Raw genomic sequence first — 15,404 nt, 5'->3', positions numbered from 1 at the left:
GAAGAGGGCAAAGAGCCAGATGCTAGGAAGTAGTTGCAAAAGTCAGCAAGAGTCGGAGCGAGGGAGATGTTATCCTGAATGGTTCTGGAAGAACAGGGAGACACCTGTTTGGATGAGACATTCATAGAGCGGACTACTGTGGAGATCACCTCCATTGTGATAGGTGAGAAGGCAGACACAGTGGGAGAGAGAGATCAGAATGTCCTGAGTTTTAGAGGGAAAATAGGGGGCCAGTGCAGTAAAGAGGGCCTGAGAAGGAAAAGGTGAGGTGGAGACTGCAAACTGATTGGCTAGTTCCTTGCAGATTTTGAAGAGTTTAGCCATGTTAGAGGCTCCAGAGATACGAGCTTGGAAGTGAGCTCTCGTCTTGGAGTGGATATCCAGACGATATTGCCTTTGGAGTAGGCGGCAGGCCAGTTTGTCAAAGTATAAGTCCAAGGTCTGCCACTTCAGTGAGTAGGCGGCAGGCCAGTTTGTCAAAGTATAAGTCCAAGGTCTGCCACTTCCGTTCAGCAATTCTACTTGCGTTTCAGAGCGACTAGATCAGAGTCGTACCAACTGTTACGCTTGGAGGCAGGTTTCAGGCGGATCCACATGACAGGGGCAAGAATGTTGGTGATAGCAAGATGAAGGTTGGCAAGGACAGAGTCAATGGGAGAATCAAGCAGAGGGGGAAGAAGCAGGGAGGAAGGTGGAGGCAAACGCATCAGTTGACACTTGTTTCATCTGTCAGCTGATGTGCAACCTTGCTTTCTATTAGGCAGAGACATGAGGGAAGCCTTTTTTGAAAGTAGCAGTGTTAAAGGGTGCTGTGTTTTATCTCATAATGTATGCATGTGTGCAATGAGTGTATGAGTGTATATATAATGTATGTGTGAATGAGTCAATGTGTGTATGATGTGTGGGGGGGATGGGTGCGGATGTAAATGAGATTGTATGGTGACTGGGATGTTTAAGTGAATGAATGTGTAATTGCATGTGTGCCTATGTGCAACGCTGGGCTGCTACCATTTGATACTTGGGCCCCATGCCAGACAACCCTTGCGGTTGAACAGAGGGGGCAAAGCCTCCAGGTTTGACACGCCCAGTTTAGAAAGTGGCCCCTCCGATCACCCGTTTGACCCCCCCCCCTCAAAATGTAGGTTTCGTTGTGCCCTGCAATTCTGTACCTTCTGTTCTCAAATGAAGAATGGCCCAAGTCCCAAACCTGGCCTCTTTAAACCCTTTAAAATGCCAGAAAGACCCTGTGAGATAATTTCCACTAATGTCCTTGGTGAACTACCACCCTTCTAAAGGTCACCCTGTTAGAATAGCCACCATTGACTTTTTACAAGATGACCCATTTCTCAGCTTCTCCTCTGACCCCTACAGCAAAAGAAATGACTGTTTCTTGCCGAAATTTTGCACCTTCATGGTCTAACCTGAAAGTTAGTCTCTAAGTGACACTACGGTTGTAGTGTCAGTGAGCAGTCAGAGGGGAGGTCCCTGGCAAACGAATAGAAACTGTGGACCCCGATTTTGGCACCTGACACAGCATCACTTAGCCTAACATCAAATAATATGGTATAAAAGCTGGAAAAAGAGTGTTTTGCATGGATATGAACAAATAAATGTGATCAACATTCAAAAAAGATGGTTGTCCCCCAGTTATTGCATAGTTTGTTGGGAAAGCCATGGTAACAATGACTTCTCAAAATAACTATCTCCCAATCCAAACTACAACATGGATTGACGTACAACTCCGGCACCAATAAACATTGGTTGCATAACAGAACGAACATCCCCTGTAGACATGTGTCCGCACTAAATGTCCCTATACACCACACTAACTCACGACAAGGGGTGTACCGAATTTCGGCTTCGAGTAAGTATTCGGCCGAATTCCGGCTGAAAAAAAGCTATTCGGCTCTTGCCGAATACTTTGACATTCTCATTTGAATACAATGCAACATGAACTCAGAAAGGCAAATATAGACTTCAGTTTGCAAAACTGAATAGAGTTAGACCAGACAAATTGCTATTACACAGCTGAAAAATATCTTATATTGTAATCTGCTCTTTAGGGCATGTTTTGTTACAGATTCTTACACATAAAAGGTGCTCATCTTTTATACTAGGCCTGCAACAATACAGGAAAATCTTTTCTTCTGGCGAATGTTTATATGCAATGCGCACTTTTTTTCAGTTGGAAAAGATAAACTGAAAAATGTGCATAGATACTTTCAGTTCCTGTCATGTCACTTTCCATTGCGTACGTCATAGTCCCCCCTTTTCTTTTTTTAAGGACTCGAGTCCTGAGTTTAACATTATCTGATATTTTATCAGAAATGGTAAATTGCATAGGTTTGTTTATTGGCAAGAAGGAGTGGCTAGGATAAGTGAAAAGTGAGCAGCCTTTGTTTGGGTGGGGTGAATAGTTGTGAGATGGAGTTCACGCATTTCAGATTTCCTCTCGACTTGTGTCCTACATGAGCCGACATGAAGCATTTTGTACATTGCTATGTGAGCTGCAAAGAAGTTTTGAAACTCGATTTCATCAACTTTGCAACTGGATAGAGAATGCAATGCATCTGATTCACAAAGGCAAACCTTTTGCCTTTGTGAAGCCTCCTACTTTAACTGCCCCTGAATATGCAACAACTGTACATTTGGTCCCTTCATTTTGGTTAAATCCGATTTATTTCTGGCTTTTATACTTTAAATAAAGATGCTACATTAATTATAACGAAGAGAAATAAAAAGTATAGAATGCATTTAAAATGGTGCTTTATTTGTTTTTTTAATAAGTTTGTTTTTTGAAGCTTGGAAAATGATTTATTAAATAAAGCAACTATTCGGCTTCGGGCGAATAGTTGAGAAACGATTTGGTCGAATACTAAATATGCTATTCGGTACAGCCCTACTCACGACAACATAGCCCAACACAGCTCTGCACGTTTCTTTAACAATACCACTGCGACAGACAACTACTAAAACAATGTATTGTAGCAACCTGCAGCGTGCATTGGCCACTCACAAATTATCTAGAACTTACGCCTCACAGAAAGCCCCATCTTTTAAGATGTTATGTTAAAAGAATTTGTTAAGCGCGCATACCCCGAAGGCATCTTGGCGCTGACATGCGAGAGGGATTTCCGTGTACATCTCAAGATTGTAATCAAGCAACCTTGTCTTGCTCCTTCCCTGCCTCTTGTGGATCTCGAAGCACCAAGAAACTGTAAAAAAGAAAAAGGCCTGTGTTGTGCTATAGAAGACTCAATAGCATAACAGGCCAGAAAGTTATATTCATTTGTCTAAGGGGCCGGACTCTGGACAGCAGATGCAATTTCTGTGATTTGCAGTAACGGAGAACATTAATGTTGGTTCTGCTGCAGACAGTTTGACATACTTTAGAATCTTTGGTGCACGGACTGGCTGGGGTGACTGGCAAATCAAGTGCTATGGGACTGAGGGAGGACTGATGCAACGATAACACAATTTTAGGTGACAGTGTCAGGGGGCCCAGGAGAATACCAGTCAGTCCCTAAAATCGTTACCCAAGTCTACCCAGAAGGGAATTTATTTTTTAAATAGTGTGAACTTAATCATTTTTGAGTCACCAAATTTTTGCAGTTGTCACAGTGATTAAATTATTTGTCAAAGATCACACGCTTTGGTTAAGTAGTGAAGCCAGGATTTCAACCGTCTTTGCAATCTAGGCACTTGGCCACATACTTTCTGAGCTTTACTCAGTACAACTGTTTACGGTTTGACTTTCAAAGCCGACAATAATATAATCTAATTGTCATTACTTGTGTGCACCCATCACATAGTAAGGCAACCTGACAATATGTACATTACTGACAATATGACCATTCCTATAGGATCATGTTTAGCCAAAAGAATGTCAGTCTTTATTTCCACATCATGAAATTAAAACTACAAGCCCCAGAATGCAAAATAATGCAAGTGTGAAAAGCCCTTTTTTGCACCACTGTACAGTGGTGTGAGAGTCACAGAGGCAAAGAGACTGTTATAAACTTACAGCGTGCTGTTACACACAACAATAGCGTTCATTATCCACAAAAAAAGCAAACCCTTTTGCATGTCAAGCTAGCAGACATCAGATATAAACACATCTTTAAAGGGAGCTTTTTTGTGTTACTCATTTGAATTGGGCTCATTCACGACCAGTAGCCCCCATGCACTGCCTCCGGGCCTACCGCGCACTTAGGGACTGTATCTGCAACCCTACATTCCCCTGCCTCCTTGCACTTCCTTGAGCTTTGCCTAATGCACTTCGCCCACTCGCTACCCTTGGCACTTCTCCTCCCCCTTCTCCTTGCACGATCTGAATGACACAAGGCCAAGCAAGAACGTTTTTTGTCCCCCCCTTCCCCGTCTTGCCTAGAAACACTTGTACAGGCGCGTTATAAATATATTCCGTCATAATTGGTAGTAGAAACAGATTTGTTAGGTAACCAGAGCGGTGTGGGGCCTTTTCAATGACCAAGAAAAGTGCCGCTAACGCACGTTTTCCAGGGCACTACTATTTAAAAAAATAAAAAAAATTAAAAAATAAACGTGGGAATATCACGTGGGAAAACGTTGCTGCCCAAGACTCCATCAGAAAGAGCTGCCGCAAAACTGTCTCACAACCACGGGGCCGTCCAGACAAAACTCAGCTGGGCACTGGACCAATCGCACTGAAACGTCCTGGGTTTTTGTACTGTGGAATCCTGTGCAGAAGCAGCAGACTGTTAAACCTGCGGCCGCTGTTGGAACGTTACTGACTGGAGTGTGAGAGGGTGCATAGCTTATCACATTAAACTAGGGCAAGTTCCTCGCTCTGCTCTGACCTCCTCGCGCTGCGAGTGCGTACCTCTCTCTAGACCGCTCTTCTTACTCTATCCGTCACTTTTTCGCCGCTCTCCCCATAATGCCTTGCGCTAAACATCGAGCCCGGCGACGGTGTCTCTGTGGGTCCAATAAAACGTTCTGCTGCCAACGCGCGCATGCGCTCACACGTTATGAAGGCTACATGTCGTCTTGACACCCAAACGCAGGAAATGTCCCCTTATTATTTTAGGTGACCGTGGGCTTGTTTTAGCTCAATGGCGCGTATACATTTTCCGGGTCGCTTGACGTGGGTTGTATCCGCTTATCTTCTCCTTTAGTTGCGCTTAATTGCTGACCGCTGCCATCCTGTGGCTGGTCTGGTCATTCATGGCGTCATTGCACTTAAAAGTCAGAAGATCCAGAGGACTTCATACTTAATACAATCCATGTCAGTGTAGTACACTGACATGGATAAGCCCTCGTGGCATTTCTATGGATCCATCCAAGATCAAGGCCATTATGTCATGGCCCACACCCACAAATATTAAACAGATACAATCCTTCCTGGGACTGGCAAATTTTTATCGCAAATCGCAAATTCATACCTGCATTGTCCTTGGTGGTGCGACCCATTATCTCTCTCCTAAAGAAGGACACCACCTTCAAATGGGAAGAAGCTCAAGAAGTCGCCTTTCAGACACTAAAGGAACAATTCACACAAGAACCCATTCTGTGCCAACCTGATGTAACTAAACCCTTCCTGGTAGAAACCCTCATGGCATTTCTATGGATCCATCCAAGATCAAGGCCATTATGTCATAGCCCACACCCACAAATATTAAACAGATACAATCCTTCCTGGGACTGGCAAATTTTTATCGCAAATTCATACCTGCATTCTCCTCGGTGGTGCGACCCATTATCTCTCTCCTAAAGAAGGACACCGCCTTATGTACACTGTACATACAAAATATGTCATAATGAATACCAAACAAGTCTCTACTCTCTATCCCTTGAATATGTATGTTAACGATTGTTGAGAGAAGGGGATAGAATGTTGTGGGAGGGAGACGGGTGGGAGGGGTGAAAAAGGGGAAGTTAGTTTTTGAATAAAGTACGCTGTTTCCTCTTTGTCTTTGGGGACGGAGATGTGACACACAGATAAAATGTTACGTAAATGTACCTTTATATGACTTTGAACATTTAAATAAACTTAAATAATAAAAAAAGGCAGAACCATCCTCCTGTTGTCAATCACTGTCAGTTTAGCTGATGTCCTGTCATTTAGCTTCATGTCAATCACACGAAGCTTAGCTCCGGCAAGTCCCCATTAGAGGAACAAACTTTGCAACCTGATTTACACATTTTGCAGTTCTAGATTGCCCATTAGATGCTCGATTGTGCAAAGTATGTGGATCTCTTGAGTGTGTAGGTGTTGACGCCGTGGGTGGGCTTAGCAGGCGGATGTCGCAGTTGCAATAAAGAGAGACACGGGAGCTTCAAACAGTACGTCTTCTTTATTCAACTCAAACATAACTCTGCCTTAGCCCCGCCTCTCCCCACCCCGTAACTTCCTTACCCCTCGTCATTTCCCCTGCCCAACCACCCGCCTCCCCGTGTCCATGGGGACATCAATGTGACATCTCCCCCCTTTTTAAACAGTCAACAGACCTTCAAAACAGGTGGGCATCTAGTGGGGTTTCTTTAACCCAGCGGCGCAGCTTATTCCGAGCACGCTGGGGACGTGATCGGATGGCCTCTGGAGAGCCCCCGGTAACTTCACCCCCACCGGGGCTTTCCGGGTCCGATTCCTCTGTGTCTCTGTGATCAGCCTGGTACGGCTCTTCTGAGGCGTAGTCGAGAGGGATGACCACTCGCCCACATAGTCGTCGCAACCCCAATAGTGGGATCTCTTTGAAGTGGGATGAGTTGCAGGTGATGGGACCTCTGTCACGCAAGTGGGATCTGGGGTCCAAGCTCACCTGTCTATCCTTAGAGGCTTTCTTTTTAAGGGAAGGATCCTTTTCTTTCTTTCTTGAGGTCCGGGACTCGGAGAGATATGGACGAGTCTCCCCCGACGCCAACCTGCCGGCCTAAGAGCTGGCCTCCGGGGCCACTGCCCTGACGATGCTGGTTTAGATGACAGACTCGGAGTAAGTTCCAGGAAGGATGGAGGAATCCAGGAAGGAAGTATCTGGGAACCGCAGAAGGAGTCCGGCGATAATGCAGATTCGGTGAGGCACCGAAAAGGGAAAGCAGCAGGGAAGAACAAGGAAGGAAGGACACGGCAGGGCTGGAAACAGGACAGCAGGAAGGCAAAAACAAGGGTAAGTCTGCATACAGTAGCTGGCTAGACCCAGGAATGAGCGCAGCTCTGACACGTTTGCTGGGGGTGCAGTTTCGTTTAATGCAGCTACCTTGTCGGGATCTGGTGTCATGCTTGACTCCGAGAAGATGTGTCCGAAGAATCTCAACGTGCCCTTCCGGAACTCGCACTTGTCGCAGTTCAGCGTGAGATTGGCTGCTTCTAGTGCCTTGTAGACCTTCATCAGGGCCTCGTCATGTTTGTTGACATCTGTGCCGAAGACCAGAATGTCGTCACTGTAGTTGAGGCAATTCGATATGTGTTTAATGATGTTGTGTACCTCAGCTTCAAATATTTCTGCGGCCGAGGACATGCCGAAGCTTAGCCTCTTATAGCGGAAGAGACCCAGATGAGTGACAAAGGTGGTAATGTTCCTGCTCTCTGGGCTTAGGACGAGTTGATGATAACTCTTTTGTAGATCCAGTTTGGAGAACAGCTTGGCCCCGTTTAATAGGTTAATCATGTCTATGATGCGCAGGGCGAAGTGTTTCTCCCTCTGTATGGCTTGGTTGGGGCGCCTCATGTCCACGCACAACCGAATGGCATTCAACCCTTTCTTGGGCACTGGCACTATTAGGGCTACCCAGGTGGTGGAGCCGGTAACTGGCTCGATGATGTCCTGCTCGAGTAACTTGTGCAGTTCGTCTTCCACCTTTCGTTGGATATTGATGGGTATCCCTCGGTAGTGTTGCGCCACCAGGTGTATGGACTCATCTATGTGTAGTTTTATTTGTCTGTTCTTTAGCTTGCCAATGCCCTTGAATATGCATGGATATAAGTTGTCTATCATCTCGACAGGGTCGATGTACTTATGGACCATGATGTTGTATAAAATGTGAATGAGTCCCATGTCAACGGCTGCCTTGAAACTTAAGACACATGCACTATCTGTTTCAGTTGCCAGGACGTGAATGGGTATCTTCTTCCTGTGTCCCTTGTAATGGCATGTGCCCTCAAATTGACCTAGGCACTTGAGGGGTACCCTGGCGCCATAGTTGTATATGTCCACTGTCGCAGGGCTCAACACGGGCTTCTGTGGCAGCCCTTTGAAGACGTGTTCGCTGACCATATTCACAGTGGCCCCGGTGTCAATCAGGAATTCTGTGGGCTGCTCGTTCAGTTTTATTATTAGGGTAGGGCTGTGTGCTGTGGCCGTGGGATTCCCTAGGGCATATATGTATGCCTTCTTCTTGTGGTCGCTTCCCGATGAGCTGGGATCATAGTCAGATGGCAATTGTTCCACAAGATAGCGCACATGGCGTCTGGTTCTCCTCTCTGGCCTTGAGCGCATGTTTGTCTGGCCTCTCCTTCCTTTGTTTGTCCTCCCCCAAGTCCCTCTCTCTTGACTCCGGGAGGGGCTGATTTGATGGTCCTTGCGATGTGGGGCCAGGATGGCTCCCGGCTGATGGGAAAACCTTTGCTTTGGGTCTCGGTGGCGTGCCCCTAGTTCGATCTCTCCCCTTGTCTCAGAAGAGTCTGCAGACTGATCTGAAATGGCCTTCTTTGCCACACGTGGTGCAGCGTAGGCCTATGGCAGGGCAAACACCATCGTGGGGGTACTCGAAGCCACATTTGTAGCAGTATAGCTCTTCGGATCTCCTCTCTCCCTGTAGTCTATGGACGTTTTGACCGGGAGCTGAGTTGTCAAAGCTTTCAACATGTGAGTCCATGGCCCTCTCAGCTCGGGCCAGGGCAAGTATCTAATCCAGGGTGCGTTGCTTTTGCAGAAATTTCCTTCTAAATGTCTGAGACTCACATCCCGCTATGATCTGTGATCGAAGCACCTCAGTGTTTGATTAGTTGGAAAAATCATAGTGCTTCATCTTCGTGCATAGTCTAATGACGTAGGCGTCCATAGTCTCACCTTTGATCTGCTTGGTGCTGTGGAACAGGTGCCTCTCATAGTTCACATTGGTGTGAGGGGTGAAGTATGCAGCAAGCGTGTCTTTGAGGTCTTGGATAGAGTCAATGGAATCAGGAGGCATCTCATCAATGATGTCACGGGTGGCGGAGCCCACCGCCAATTTCAACACACACATTTGGCTGGCATCTTCTATGGGCCCTGTGGCACCCATGTATAGGTCGAACTGCCTGATCCATTTGGTCCACCTAGGACCCATGTTGCTGGTGTCGGTGACATCGAAGGCCCCCGGCATCTGTGCCTCTAGCGTGTCTGCTAGCCTGTATGGGGTCTGATCCCCCCTTGCGGACCCTGCACTGGTTGTGCTTGACCCTGGGATTGCGCCCCTTGATTGTCCTCTTGCCCCGACATTTCTCCTTGATGCTCTGGTGGTAATGGGGTGCTGTTGGACTCTGCACTCTTGCGCACTCACCGTGTGCTGGGATGGCCGCCTGTCTTAGGCACGAGCACCATCCATAGAGGGAACCAGAGATGAGGGCCTCCTGCCCTGGTGTGCACTCACACTGGGTGTGCTGTTCCTTCAAATCTCCTGACCAGAGATGAGGGCTTCCTGCCCTGGTGTGCACTCACACTGGGTGCGCTGTCCCTTTAAATCCCCTGCTTCTCCATGACAGGATGGCCGCCTTTCACAGGCACGAGCACCATCCGTCATGAGGGGTGTGATTTATGAGGCCTGTCGTGGCCTCCCACTCCTCCGCTTTGACGTGCGTACCAGCTGATCCCTTATTCACTGTCGCAGCCCAGTATTAACTTCTTTCATCCCAGCGAAGCGAGTGACTCACTGCCGCAGCCCAGGCCTGTCCTCTGCTTCCGCACAGCGGGTCTGCTTGGCATGCGAGCGCCTGGACCATCTTCCGTTGCTGTACTCCGGCGTTGATGCTCGTAGTGGAGCCTCCAGACACCCGCCCACGACTGTGTCCCTGCTGAGGCCGCCCGCCTCGTCGCCAGTGTTGAGGCTGGCCGTGAGTGGGCCTAGCAGGCGGACGTCACAGTTACAATAAAGAGAGACACAGGAGCTTCAAACAATACGTCTTCTTTATTCAACTCAAACATAACTCTGCCTTAGCCCCGCCTCCCCCCAACTCGTCGACTTCCTTACCCCTCGTCATTTCCCCTGCCCAATGACTCGCCTTCCCGTGTCCATGGGGATGTCAACGTGACAGTAGGAGTGTGAGGTTTCGGGCTGTTACTATGTACTTAGTGAATCTGTACTGCGGTGAGCTGCCAACGTATATGTGCCAACTGGCACTGCGCAATCTGCACTAGAACATTGAGCCTCACTCTGTATGATCAAGGTGCACGGCTGGCGTGGGGACCAAAGCTCATGGCCACCTCTGTAGTAAGGATGTGATATTAGCAGTGCTTTAAATGGAAAATAAGTGCAGGTACTAACCAATCTAAGCTTTAAGTGGGCTGTGGCTCAGCCTGGGAGAGTCGTAAAATCGCTCTCACGCTGAAGCCTGCCGAGGCTCATTGACCCCTTTAAATTAATCGTACACTGTACATACTTCCCCCAACTCTATTTTCCTAGTTCTCCATTTGTCTCACTTTCTCTCATTGTGTCTCATTACTTATGTGTGTCCATTTCAATATGTCTCACTCCCCACACTCACACTTCAGTTATGAAACATGTCAGCATTTTCAACCAAAATGTCAGTACCTTTAAATTTGATTCTGTCAATCTAATGCAACCATCTCTCAAAGACACTCCTCAATTACAGACAGATTTTGACCTACTATTGAAAGATGCCATGCTTTGAGGACCACAAACAAGGGGGTTCTGGGAGTTTCTCTACTACTGGCCTATATCCCGGGTTAGAGTCTCAACCAGAGTCTTTAACTCACCATCCTTACACAGAAGAGACATTTCCACTACATATCAGTCTTTGTCCTGCCCAAGGAAAGTCCAGCACCGAAATGCCTGGCAATTCTCTTCTGAACAAGAATACCAACAGCAACCCCAGACACGTGTTTCAGTCTGGTTGGACCTTGTCAGTGAGGTGGAGCTGTGCCTCTCTAAGAACAGCGAGCAAGGGTTCCACGTCTGTATTACCCTCGTAACTTAGGGTGAAACCCCAAAGCTACTTAATATGCAAAAACACAGGGGGTTCTGGGAGTTTCTCTACTACTTGCTTTGAGGACCCCCAATTTGTACAGGCAATGCACATTAACTTATGAGCCAATGATCACACACTTTGGTTAGCAGAATACCTGGGATTCTGTCACTCAAACTTACAGTTTGTTATCATGAATTGTGCTAAGAAAATGTGAATATCCATATAATTGAGGCTTTCTTTTTTGCATGTCAAACTAGCAGATATCATACCTGCAAACTAAGCTTTTCAGAGGTGGGGGGTTTATTATTGCTTGCTTACAATGGGTAATAATAAGGAATTTAGTAGGTAACTGGAGCTGTGTGCAAGTCTTCAGTCCAAAACCTCCCATCACAACTCCAATTACGGAAACATTTACATATTACAAAAGGCAACTCTAATAACAAAGGCACATGTTAAAAAAGGAATTTGCTAGGCTTTCCAAAATGAGTCCTTGCTCCATACGCAAACTTTCAAGGGACCCAATGGGTAGCAGGTGAAGCCCACTTAGCAAAATAGTGTTCGGCGCCCCATGTTCTGAGGACTCAGGAGGTGCAGGTCTGCATTTCCTTTTGTTCTGCAAGGTCGGCCGTGAAGAAGACACTATGGGCACTGCAAGTGGTGGAGAGAGAGGTTGCTGTTTTCCCCAGCAAAGGTTGCAGGTGCTTAGTCATTGAATGTGATTAAGTTAAATGAAATGCTTTCATTTTCATCTGGCCACATTGTTTTTTTTGGATAAAACATTTTTATTGAATTTTGACATAACCAAAACGGCCACCAAAACTGAGGCCAAGAAAACAAAACAACGAGAAAAAAAGGGGACAACACATTAAGAGCACTCCAGTACAGCTTCTTCAGTCATGTGTTTACATGTTATTTTGATATCTCACATCGCCATGGGTCGCAGTCCACCCATCCCGCCCCCCTTCTGTTCATGTGGAGGCCACCACTGCTTGAGGACTTCAAGGCCCAGTCTCTTCCCATTTCCCCCATATCTTGGATGCTTTATTCGGGCATCCTCTTGCGCGATAGAGTCAGTGCTCCATCATGGCACATGAGTCCATGTCGAGTATCCATTGTTCCAGTGTCGGAGGGTCAGGCGCTCCCCATTTTTGGGCAATGTTGCGTTTCACTAGGGCCATGGCAGTGTTCAATAGCAGTTTTTTCCATTTATTGGATTCAGACATCTCCGCTACCCCTAATATTAAGACCTTCGGATCTAATTCAACAGGACAAGTAAGGGCTCTGGACAATTCCATACAGCATGCAGTCCAATAGTCACGGATCCGAGGGCATGCCCAGAGGATATGATAGAAGGTGCCTTCCTCCTCTCCACAGCGAAGACAGTTCGGACTCATTACTCTCCTCCAGCCATATAAAAGAGTTTGAGGGTGGTACACCCTATGCAGGATTTTAAGTTGCACCAGTCTAAGTCTGGAGGAGATGGCTACCTCCCGTGGGTGCATTAGGACCTGGATCCAGTCCTCAGGGTCTATTTCCCCACCTCCCTTTCCCATTTGGCCTTTAATCCCAATAGCTCGGGAGTCGCGAAGGAGGTGATAGCGTTATAGAGAGTGGATGTACATTTGCTGCGGATATACTCGGGTAGTATATTGCGTTCGATCGGAGTGTAGTCGGGGATTGAATCACCTGGTGGCATATGGGTTCGGAGGTCGTGGGTCAGTTGTGTAAAGTGGTACCGCTCGGTGTTGGGCAGTTGGAATCTACCCTGGATGTCTTCAAATGAGGTTAGTTTCCCATCTTTTAGGATATCTTTAACTCTAAGGATTCCCGCTCTTACCCAGCGCGGCCATGGTTCAAATTTCTCGATTTCCTTCATATTGATGTTGTGCCATATGGGTTGTGCTGCTGTTATTTTGTCTTCCCACCCAACAAACACCTGTGCCTGCCTCCAGACCGTAGTGATGTGAGCCTTAATTGTGAGCGGGGGGGGCCTACCCGGAGATTGGTACAGTTCCTGCAGCAGGTCCGTACCTAGTGTGGGTTCCACTTCTGCCCTAATGTGAGGTAACGCCCGATCCCCATGAAGCAGGTCGTTGACCACCGAGAGTTGTGAAGCCCAATAGTAAGTCTGGGGATGGGGTACGCCTATCCCACCCTCCCAGACTGACTTCTGCAAGGTACTTAGTGCAATGCGTGAGCGGCCTCCTCCCCAAATGTGTTCCCTAAGAAGGGTTTCTATATGATTGAATTCGGGGACGGGGATCGCAAGCGGGGCATTCTGCAAAACGTAGAGGAATCGTGGTAGTGACATCATTTTAAAGAGCGCGGCTATCCCCATGAGGGTCAGAGGGAGGGGTTTCCAATGATGGACGTCGTTGACCAACCTATCCATGATCGGCTGGAGGTTGTGTCTTGTGTATCCAGTGAGGTCAGGTGTTACCCAAATCCCCAAATATTTAAAGCCCTGCCGTTCGAGCCGGTATGGACAACTTGGTAACTTGGCCTGCCCCCCCCCCTTCACTGGGAACATTACGGATTTCTTCCAATTAATTTTCAACCCTCTGAATTCCCCATAAGTGACTAGCATTTGGGTTACTATGGGGCAGCTCCGAACTGGGTCAGCCAGGCATAGTAGAAGATCGTCAGCATAAAGAGATATGCGGTCTTCATGCCCTTCGGGCCAGTTGAATCCCTTCCATGCTCCGCTTTGACGAAACCACAGTGCTAGTGGTTCAATGGCGAGGGCGAAGAGGAGAGGGGGCAGCCCTGCCGCGTGCCTCTACCTAAGGGAAAGGCTCTGGAGGTCCATCCGTTCACTTTGACTTCTGCCCGGATGTTTGTATAGAGCAATTTCACCCAACCTTTTCAAATCCCATAGGGGCCATGATTTCCCAAAGGCAATCCCAATGGACAGAATCAAATGCCTTCTCAAAATATATTGCCAGAAGTGCCAATGGGGTGTCAAGGATGGGGGCCCGTTCTAGCGCCAGGTGGAGTCAGCGCAGATTCATCCTGGTAGATTTATGAGGCATAAAGCCACATTGGTCTGGATGTATAAGTGTGTCTACTACCCGTTGTAGTCGGTTAGCCAAGAGCTTGGCCAGGACCTTGGCTTCACCGTCGATTAGCGAGATCGGCCTATAAGACGCGCATTGCTCTTGGGGTTTATCAGGCTTGGGGATGACCACTATGGTGGCTACATAGGTCGTCCGGGAGGGAGCCCCGCTCTAACGCGGCCAGCAGCATCTGGTGCAGGGGAGGTGATACGCTATTGCCTCCCAGTTTCTGCTATATCTCTATGGGGAATCCGTATGGGCCCGGGGTCTTCCCTGGTTGCAGCTGTCCCAGGGCTTCTACCAGTTCGGCCTCAGAGAGATCAGAGTCCAGCATTTCGCCTTGCTTAGCCGATAGGGCGGGGAGCACCACCTCATCGAGGAGGGTCCGGTCCAGCGGTAGCTCCGAGGCCTGGTATAGTTCAGCATAAAATTGGGCGAAGGCTTCTGCTATATCGGCGTCTGACCAACAAATCTCGCCCTGCGGGGTGATGATCTCACGGATCGAGCGCAGACCCTCATCCCTCCTTTCAAGCCAAGCCAGCAGCTTACCGGCTTTATCCCCAAGCTCGATATCCGGACTCTGGATTCCCAGTGGGCCTCTTTGGCATTGTCTAGTGTAAGGTTTTGGAGGCATTCACTGGCGCGTTGAAGGGACATGTGGGTCTGCGGGGTAGGGTCTAGGGTATGCTCATTTTCCCTGTGGATTACCTCCTCCTCTGCCTCAGTTATCTTCCGGAGCCTCTCCTTTCTTTTGTTCGCTGTCCAAGAGATTATCTCTCCCCGCAGCACGGCCTTATAGGCCTCCCACAGCACAATCGGGTCGGTTTCGTCAGAGCCGTTAATCTCGAAGTATTCAGTTGAGGCCTCTGTAAGGCAGTCTACCAAATCCGAGCTTCCTAAATAGCAAGTGTTCAATCGCCACATTCTAGGGGGGGCCGTTCCTTGCAGTCGCCTCTCCACCAGGAGAGGCGAGTGGTCCGAAACCCCCCAGGGAAGCAAGTCTGCTGAGAGCATATTAGACAGGTCTGTGTGTGGAACAAATAGATAGTCAAGCCTGGAAAGGGAGCCATGGGCCCCGGAATGGAACAAATAGCCTCTGGTTCCCGGGTGCAGTTCCCGCCATACATCACCAAGACCCAGGGCAGGCACAAAGTTAAACAGCTTCGTGGGGAGGTTCAGGTTGCGTT

At 48.0% G+C, this 15,404-nt stretch overlaps 1 protein-coding gene across 2 annotated transcripts in view; it reads right to left on the bottom strand.

Annotated features, from left to right (window-relative positions):
* Positions 1-4,985, bottom strand: part of HSPBAP1 (HSPB1 associated protein 1) — a 1,532,307-nt gene extending 1,527,322 nt beyond the window's left edge. For both annotated transcript variants that reach the window (XM_069616689.1, XM_069616691.1), the window contains exon 1: positions 4,862-4,985. The gene's annotated coding sequence lies outside the window, so the exon portion shown is untranslated. The remainder of the gene's footprint in view (positions 1-4,861) is intronic.
* Positions 4,986-15,404: the final 10,419 nt, after the last annotated feature.

This window comes from Ambystoma mexicanum, chromosome 9, assembly GCF_040938575.1.
Source record: "Ambystoma mexicanum isolate Mex_15411 chromosome 9, UKY_AmexF1_1, whole genome shotgun sequence".
In the NCBI taxonomy this organism is placed as follows: Eukaryota; Metazoa; Chordata; class Amphibia; order Caudata; family Ambystomatidae; genus Ambystoma; species Ambystoma mexicanum.
The sequence above is the reverse complement of the archived record's forward strand: the minus strand, read 5'-3'. Positions and strand labels throughout refer to the sequence as shown.